This window comes from Suricata suricatta, chromosome 6, assembly GCF_006229205.1.
Source record: "Suricata suricatta isolate VVHF042 chromosome 6, meerkat_22Aug2017_6uvM2_HiC, whole genome shotgun sequence".
Lineage (NCBI taxonomy): Eukaryota > Metazoa > Chordata > Mammalia > Carnivora > Herpestidae > Suricata > Suricata suricatta.
In genome coordinates this window covers 91,517,286-91,525,378 of record NC_043705.1, presented here as the reverse complement: position 1 = coordinate 91,525,378, position 8,093 = coordinate 91,517,286, and the positions used below count along the sequence as shown (strand labels likewise).

Genomic DNA, 8,093 nt, shown 5'->3' with positions numbered 1-8,093 from the left:
GCATCTCCACTGCAGAGGTGCGGTGCGCCTGGACCGGCTCTGGGAAGGCTGGGATGGGCCGGTGGTGAGGGCTGGATCAGACCTGCATCCTTACAGTGCCATCTGCAAATAGTGACAGTTCTACTTATTCCTTTCCAATTTGGAGAGCTCTTTTTTTTTTTCTTGCCTAATTGCTCTAGCTAAGATTTCCCATACTACACTGAAATAAAGGGGAGAGTGAACATCTTTGTTTTGTTCCTGATCTTGGAAGAAAAGCTTTCAGCTTTTCAGCATTGAGTATGATGTTAATTGTAGATATATATATGTGGTCTTTATTCTGTTGAGGTATGTTTATACACACTTTGTTGTGAGTTTTTATCATAAGTGGACATTAAATGTTGTCAAATGCTTTTTCTGCATCTGTTGAGATGATCATGATTTTATCTTTCATTTTTGTTAATGTGGATAATCATATCAATTGATATTTTGAGACTGAGCCAAGCTTTTCTCTCTGACATAAATCCCACTGAGTTATAATGGTCCTGTTTCCCCCTCCCCTTCTCCCTTCCCTTTTCTGTTCCTCCTCTCTCCCCTCCTCATTTCTTTTATTAAAATTAAGATATGATTGATAGCATTGTATAACTTTAAGGTGTACAGCACAGAAATTCAGAAAGCTTAGGTAAAATTGATTATCTTAAGATTTATAATAATGAACATTTTTTTCCTTATGAAAATCCTTAGGATTTATTTTCTTTCATAAATACTATACAGCAGTGTTAAATGCAGTTATCATGTTGTACCTTACGTCCTTAATACTTAGAATGGAGTTTGTACCTTCTGACAGCCTTTATCCAATCCCCTCTCCACCTACCTCCTGCCTCTGGTCAATACAAATATAATCCTTTTCTGTAAGTTTGACTTTTGTTTTCAGTATGAAACAATATTTACTTATCCACTTAATCAAAGTAATAGTAAAAGATATCAAAAACAAATACATCAGCCCAAATAGCTGTGAGAAAAGTTTAGCCTCTTTAGAATATTAAGACTTTTTTTTGTAAAGTAAATCAAAGAACTGATAAACATAGGTAATTATTTTGGGAAAATACAGAATCTTTGTTTTCTAGGCAGATAATTTTAAAGATAAAAATATGAGGTCTTATTAAAGCCAGATCAATAGTTCAAGATTTTTTAAAAAAAATTATAGTTTAGTTAACGTACAGTGTTACATTGGTTTCAGGTGTACAATATAGTGATTCAGCAATTCCATATATTACTCTGCTCATTATGATAAATGTACCCTTAATCTTCTTCACCTGTTTCATCATCCATTCCACTCAGCACTGATCCCCATCCCTCCACACCTCCCTTCTGATAATCCTCTGTTTGTTCTCTATAGTTAAGAGTCTAGGTTTTTGTTTGTTTTTGGTTTCTTTTTTTTCCTCCTTTGCTTCTTAAATTCTACATATGAGTGAAGTCATATGGTATTTGTCTTTCTTGGACTGGCTTATTTCACTTAGCATTATACTCTCTAGATCTATCCATGTTGTTGCAAATGGCAGAATTTAATTCCTTTTTATGGCTGAAAAATATTTCATTGTATGTATATACCAAATCTTTCTTCCCCTTTCAGCTGTCTATAAACACTTGGGCTGATTCGATAATTTGGCTATTGTAAATAATCCTGCAATAATATAGGGGTGCATGTATCCCTTTAAAATAGTGTTTTGTTGTTGTTTGTATTCTTTGAGTAAATACCCAGTAGTGCAATGACTAGACCATATTGTAATTCTATTTTTAATTTTTTGAGGAACTTCCATACTGTCTTCTACAGTGGCTGCACCATTTGCATTCCCACCAACAGTGCACAAGATTTCCTTTTTCTCCACGTTCTCACCAATACTTGGTTATTTTAGCCATTCTGACAGTTGTGAGGTGATATCTCATTGTGATTTTGACTTGCATTTTCCTGATAAGTCATGTTGACCATCTTTTTATGTGTCTGTTGGCCATCTGTATGTCTTCTTTGGAGAAATGTTAGTTTGTGTCTTCTGCCCATTTTTAAAAATTAATGAATTTATTTTTTTGAGAGAGAGTGTGTGAAGGGAGAGAGGGGCAGAGGGAGAGAGACTCCCTTTCTACACTCTATGGAGAGCCTGCTGTGGGGCTTGATTTTAGGACTTTGGGATCATGACCTGAGCTAAAATCAAGTTGGACACTCAATTAACTGAGCCACCCAGGCTCCCCATGCCCACTCTTAAATGGGATCATTTGTTTTTTGGTTTTGAGTTGTATAAATTCTGTATATATTTTGGACACTGACCCTTTATCAGATATGTCACTAGCAGATATCCTCTCCCATTCAGTATGTTGTCTTTTAGTTTTATTGCTTATTTACTTTGCTGTTCAGAAGCTTTGATTCTGATATAGTCCCAATAGTTCATTTTTGTTTTTGTTTCCTTGCCTCAGGAGACCTATCTAGAGAGGTGTTGCCATGGCCAGTGTCAGAGAAATTACTGCCCATGCTCTCTTCTAGGATTTTTATGGTTTCAGGTATCACATTTATTTAGACCCTTAATCCATTTTGAATTTATTTTTGTATATCGTGTAAGAAAGTGGTTCATTTTCATTCTTTTGCATGTAGCTGTCCAGTTTTCCCAACACCATTTATTGAGAGACTTTTTCCCATTGCATATTCTTTTCTGCTTTGCCAAAGATTAATTGACCATATGTATGTGATCTATGTGTTTATTTTTGTGCCAGCACCATACCGTTTTGATTAGTACAGCTTTGTAATAGAACTTGAAACATGGAATTGTGATACCTTCAGCTTTGTTTTTCTTTTCCAAGATTCCTTTGGCTATGTGGGTTTTTTTTTTTTTTGTGGTTCTGTATAGATTTTAGGATTGTTGTAGTCCTGTGAAAAATGCTGTTGATATTTTCATAGGGATTACATTAAATGTATATATTACTATGGGTTGTATAGACATTTTAACAATGTTCTCCTGGAGTCCTGGGAGGCTCAGTTGGTTAAGCATCTGACTTTGCCTCATATAATGATCTCACTGTTCCTGTGCTTGAGCCCCATGTCTGGCTCTGTGCTGACAGCTCAGATCCTGGAGTCTGCTTCAGATTCTGTGTCTCCCCCTCTCTCTCTACCCCTCCCCCGCTTATACTCTGTCTCTCTCTGTCCCTTAAAAATAAATAAATGTTTAAAAAAATTGAAAAAGAAACAATATTCTTCCAATTCAAGAGCATGGAAGGTCTTTCCATTTTTTTGTGTCCTATTTATCAATGGAGTATCAATTTCTTTCATTAGTGTTTTATAGTTTTCAGAATATAGGTCTTTCACTTCCTTGGTTAAGTTTATTCCTAAGTATTTTATCATCTTTGGTGCAGTTTTAAATGGTATTTTTTTCTTAATTTCTCTTTCTGCTGCTTCATTACTTGTGTATAGAAATGCCATGGATTTCTGTACATTGATTTTTGTATGCTACAAATTTACTGAATTCATTAATCAGTTGTAGCAGATTTTTGGTGGAGTCTTTAGGGTTTTCTACATAGAATGTCATGTCCTCTGCAAATAATAAGAGTTTTACTTCTTTACCAATTTGGATGTCTTTTACCATTTGATTACTGTAGCTAGGATTTCCAGTATGATATCAATTAAAAGTCTCTTTAAATTTTCTATTTCTCCTTGTTTCAGTTTTGGTGGGTTATATGTTTCTAAGAATTTATCCATTTCTTGTAGGTTTTTCAATTTGTTGGCATATAATTTTTTTATAGTATTATCTTTTATATTTCTGTGATATTGGTGGTTATTTCTCCATTTCTGATTTTGTTTATTTGGGCCTTTTTTCTTTAATGTATCTGGCTAGGGGTTTATCAATTTTGATCTTTTTAAAGAACCAGCTCCTGGTTTCATTGATCTTTTTTTCTTTTCTTTCTTTCTTTCTTTTTTTTTTTTTTTTAGTTTCTGTATCCTTTATTTCTGCTCTAATGTTTATTATTTCCTTCCTTCTGCTGTTTTTGGGTTTTATTCTGGTTTTTATAGCTCATTGAGGTATAACATTAGCCTTTTTATTTGACATTTTTCTTGCTTCTGGAGTAGGGCCTCTACTGCTATGAATTTTCCTCTTAGAACTACTTTGCTGCATTCCAAAAACTTTGAACCATTGTGTTTATTTAGATTTGTCTCCATGTATTTTTTGATGTTGTCTTTGTTTTCTTGGTTGACTCATTGTTCAGTAGCATGTTATTTAACCTTCATGTATTTGTGCTCTCCAGATCTTTTTTTATTGTGGTTGATTTCTAGTTTTATTGCATTGTGGTCAGAAAAGATATATGGTATGACTTAGATTTTTTTTTTAATTTGTTGAGACCAGTTTTGTAGCCTGTTATGTGACTTATTCTGGAGAATGTTTATGTGCACTTGAAAATAATGTATATTCTGTTTTAGTATGGAATGTTCTGAACATATCTATTAAATCCATTTGGTCTAATGTGTCACTGAAATCCACTGTTTCCTTGTAGATACATTGTGCCTTATTATTATTTTTTTTTAACCTTGCTGTGTTGTTTCTGTTGTGATGTCTTTTGGTATCCATATGCTTCGTTCTTTTGTGTGGTTACCACAGGTTTTTCTCTTGTGGTTACCATGAGACTTACATAAAATATCTTAAAATTATAACACCCTATTTTAAACTTATAACTTCAGTAGAATTCCTAAACTTTATGCTTTTTACTTCTCTCTCACATTTTAGATTTGATATTATAATTTACATATTTCTTACATTGTGTAACTAATAGAATTTAATGTAGTTATGGATATTTTTACTACATTGGTTAAACTTTTAATTTAGACTTGTAAATGAATTATGCAACACCATTACTGTATTATAGAATCTAACTTTGAGTATATATTTACCATTACCAATGAATTTTACACTCCTTTTTTAGGGTTTTACCTTTTACTTCTGGTCAGAGAACTACTTTTAGCACTTCTTCTAGGAGACTTGTCATAAATTCCCTCAGCTTCTGTTTGCTTAGGAAAGTCTTTATCTCATTTCTGAAGGATAGCTTCAGTGGGTATAGAAATCTTGGTTCACGTTTTTTTTTTCCAATATTTTCAATATATCTTCCTGTTCTTTTTGGGCTTGTAACATTTTTGTTGAGAAATCTGCTTATAGTGTTATGAAGTTCCCTTTTATCTAATTTCTCTTTTGCTGCTTTTAATATTCTTTGTCTTTAACTTTTGACTGATTTCAGTTAATTGTAATGATTCTTAGTTTAGCCCTATTTGGATTCAACCTGTTTTTTTGGACCTCATGGATCTGGATGTCCATTTCTCTGCTCAGGTTTCAGCAATTTTCAATCATTGTTTTTATTGTATTATGTTTATTTAAAATATTTTTATTGTTTATTTTTGAGAGAGACTGAGTACAAGCAGGGGAGAGACAAGGAGAGACAGATACACAGAATCTGAAGCAGGCTCCAGGTTCTGAGCTATCAGCATGGACCCCGATGTGGGGCTCAACTCACAAACCATGAGATCATGACCTGAGCTGAAGTTGAAAGCTTAATGGACTGAGCTACCCAGGCACCCCGATTATTGCTTTTAAATATACCTTATATTCCCTTCTTTTTCTTCTCTTGGAATTCCCATAATACAGCCCATAGGCTTTCATCGTTCTTTTTTCATTTTTTTTCTTACCTTTTCATCACTTTTTTATTTTTATCCACTGACTGGATAATTTCAAATACTCTGTGTTCTAGATTATGCATTCATCTGTGTGTTCAAGTCTGCTTTTGAAGCTCTCTATTGAATTCTACATTTCAATTTTTTTTTTTTTTACCATGCAACAAAACTTTTATTAACATTTTGAAAAGCTATTGAGAAAACCAGTGATTCAGCAATTACTGAAACTGGTTAATTTTTTTTTTTAACTTAAATTGGGGCAAATGGCTAGAGTGCAGAGCAATGCCATCATTGGGCACTAAGAATTTCAAGACTGAACAATTAACCCTTCAGACGAAGAACCAGATGGAGAGTGGACTCTCTCTGGATGTTGTAATCAGAAAGACTGCGGCCATCTTCCAGCTGCTTGCCGGCAAAGAAGAACCTCTGCTGGTGGGGGATGGGGGGATGCCCTCTTTTTCCTGGCTCTTGGCCTTCACGGTTTTGATGGTGCCACTGGGCTCCACCTCCAGGGTGATGGTCTTGCTGGTCAGGGTCTTCACGAAGATCTGCATACCACCCCCTTAGAATCTGCAGAAATTAGCAGGTGCTGACCCCAGTGCAGCAGCCTTGGCCCTGAATTGTGTTTGCTTTAGCAAATATGTTTCTACAGATGAATATAAGTTCTTTTTCTTCGGCTTCTCGCTTTTTTTTCCCCCCTCCCTTCTCATCTTACCCCAAAGAAAGCTGCTTCTTCATTTGGTGGTACAATTATTATTATTTTCTTTTAACTAAAATAAGATAAAATTCTATATTAAAAAAACAAACAAACCTGGAGACTCGGGTGGCCGAGGGGCTTCATCTCAGTTGAGGAACGAAGAACCGCCAGCAGCCGCAGCTCTCACAGCCGCTTGGGGTTTTTAGAACTTCAGCCATAAAAATGGGCAGAATTTTCCTTGATCATATTGGTGGTATCCGTCTGTTTTCTTGTGCAAACTGCGATACAATCCTGACCAACTGCTCAGAACTCATCTCTACTCAGTTCAAAGGCACCACTGGCAGAGCATTTCTTTTTAACAAGGTAGGTAACCTGCAGTACAGTGAAGTTCAAGACCGGGCCATGCTCACTGGCCGCCACATGGTTCGCACCGTGAGCTGCAAGAACCGCAGTAGCAAACTGGGATGGAGCTAGGAGTTTGCCACCGAGGACAGCCAGCGCTCCAAGGAAGGCCTCTAAGGGGCCGTGCGGTCCTGGAGCGCGCCCTAGTGCGAGACAGCGAGGGCTTTGAGGAGCATGGAACACCCCATAGCTCTTGAAGAAAGACTAACTCCATCTCTTCCCAGGTCTCCTTCGCTGAAAACAAAAATCTACTTACATACACTGTCACCCTAATTAGCATCAGGGTCGGACTCATGAACTGCGGACAAGAGGTTGTGAGAATCTAAGATGGAAACTTTCTTTCCTTTCTTTTTTTGCTTTTGTTTTTGTTTTGGTTGCTTTTTAAATTTCAATTTTCCATCCAGCAGCAGTGTGTAGAGAGAATATTATGCAGACGCTGTTAATTTTTTTTCCCCCCTGTGTTTACATCTTGAGGCAGAATAGTCTGTCTGCAGCTACACAATGGGCTATGTGAGGGGAAAAAGTCTGGGCTAGTAGAGTGAAAAAGTGTGTTGTATGTAAATTTTGAAAGGCAAATGTGTCAAGAGGATGGTTTTTAAGCTTATTTGGGCTTCATTTAAAAAAAATTTTTTTTTAAGCCCAGTTATTTCACTAGATTTGCTAGCTTCAGGGAAGAGATCTGAAGTTGTGCCCAGAGCTAAAGGTTCAGTGTTAGTATGGCTTGTGCTGGCCCCCGTGCCATATTCTTTTTGGAGACGAACCGTAGCACCAGAGCCCACCCATCCTTGTCAGTCTTGACCCAGAGACGTCACCAGTCCTAGTTATTTGTCACCACGTAATTGGTGTTGATTGGAAACTTCTCCTGAAATGGGGCAGAACTGCTTGGTTGTCTTTTCCATGTAACTTAAGCATAGTAATAAAAATAAAGTGGTAGTTGGATGTTTAAAAAAAAAAAAAGAAAGAAAGAAAAAGAAAAGAAAGAAAAGAAAAACTTGGAGACTCGGGTGGCCGAGGGGTTTCATTCCAGTTGAAGAGTGAAGAACCGCCAGCGGCTGCGGATCTCACAGCCGCTTGGGGTTTTTAGAACTTCAGCTATAAAAATGGGCAGAATTTTCCTTGATCATATTGGTGGTACCCATCTGTTTTCTTGTGCAAACTGCGATACAATCCTGACCAACCGCTCAGAACTCATCTCTACTCTATCACTTCGGCTTAAGGATTTATCTTTGGTTCTTTTATTTTGTTTTCTATTGCTTGAACTACTTATTTTTATTCACACACAGTTTTACTAATTTCCTTTGGTTGTGTGTTCTTATAGTT

General features: G+C 36.3%; 2 pseudogenes; one reads left to right on the top strand and one right to left on the bottom strand.

Moving 5' to 3' along the window:
• Positions 1-5,995: 5,995 nt before the first annotated feature.
• Positions 5,996-6,228, bottom strand: LOC115294849 (annotated as a pseudogene).
• A 220-nt stretch (positions 6,229-6,448) lies between these two features.
• LOC115293498 lies at positions 6,449-6,970 on the top strand (annotated as a pseudogene).
• The last annotated feature ends 1,123 nt before the right edge of the window (positions 6,971-8,093 follow it).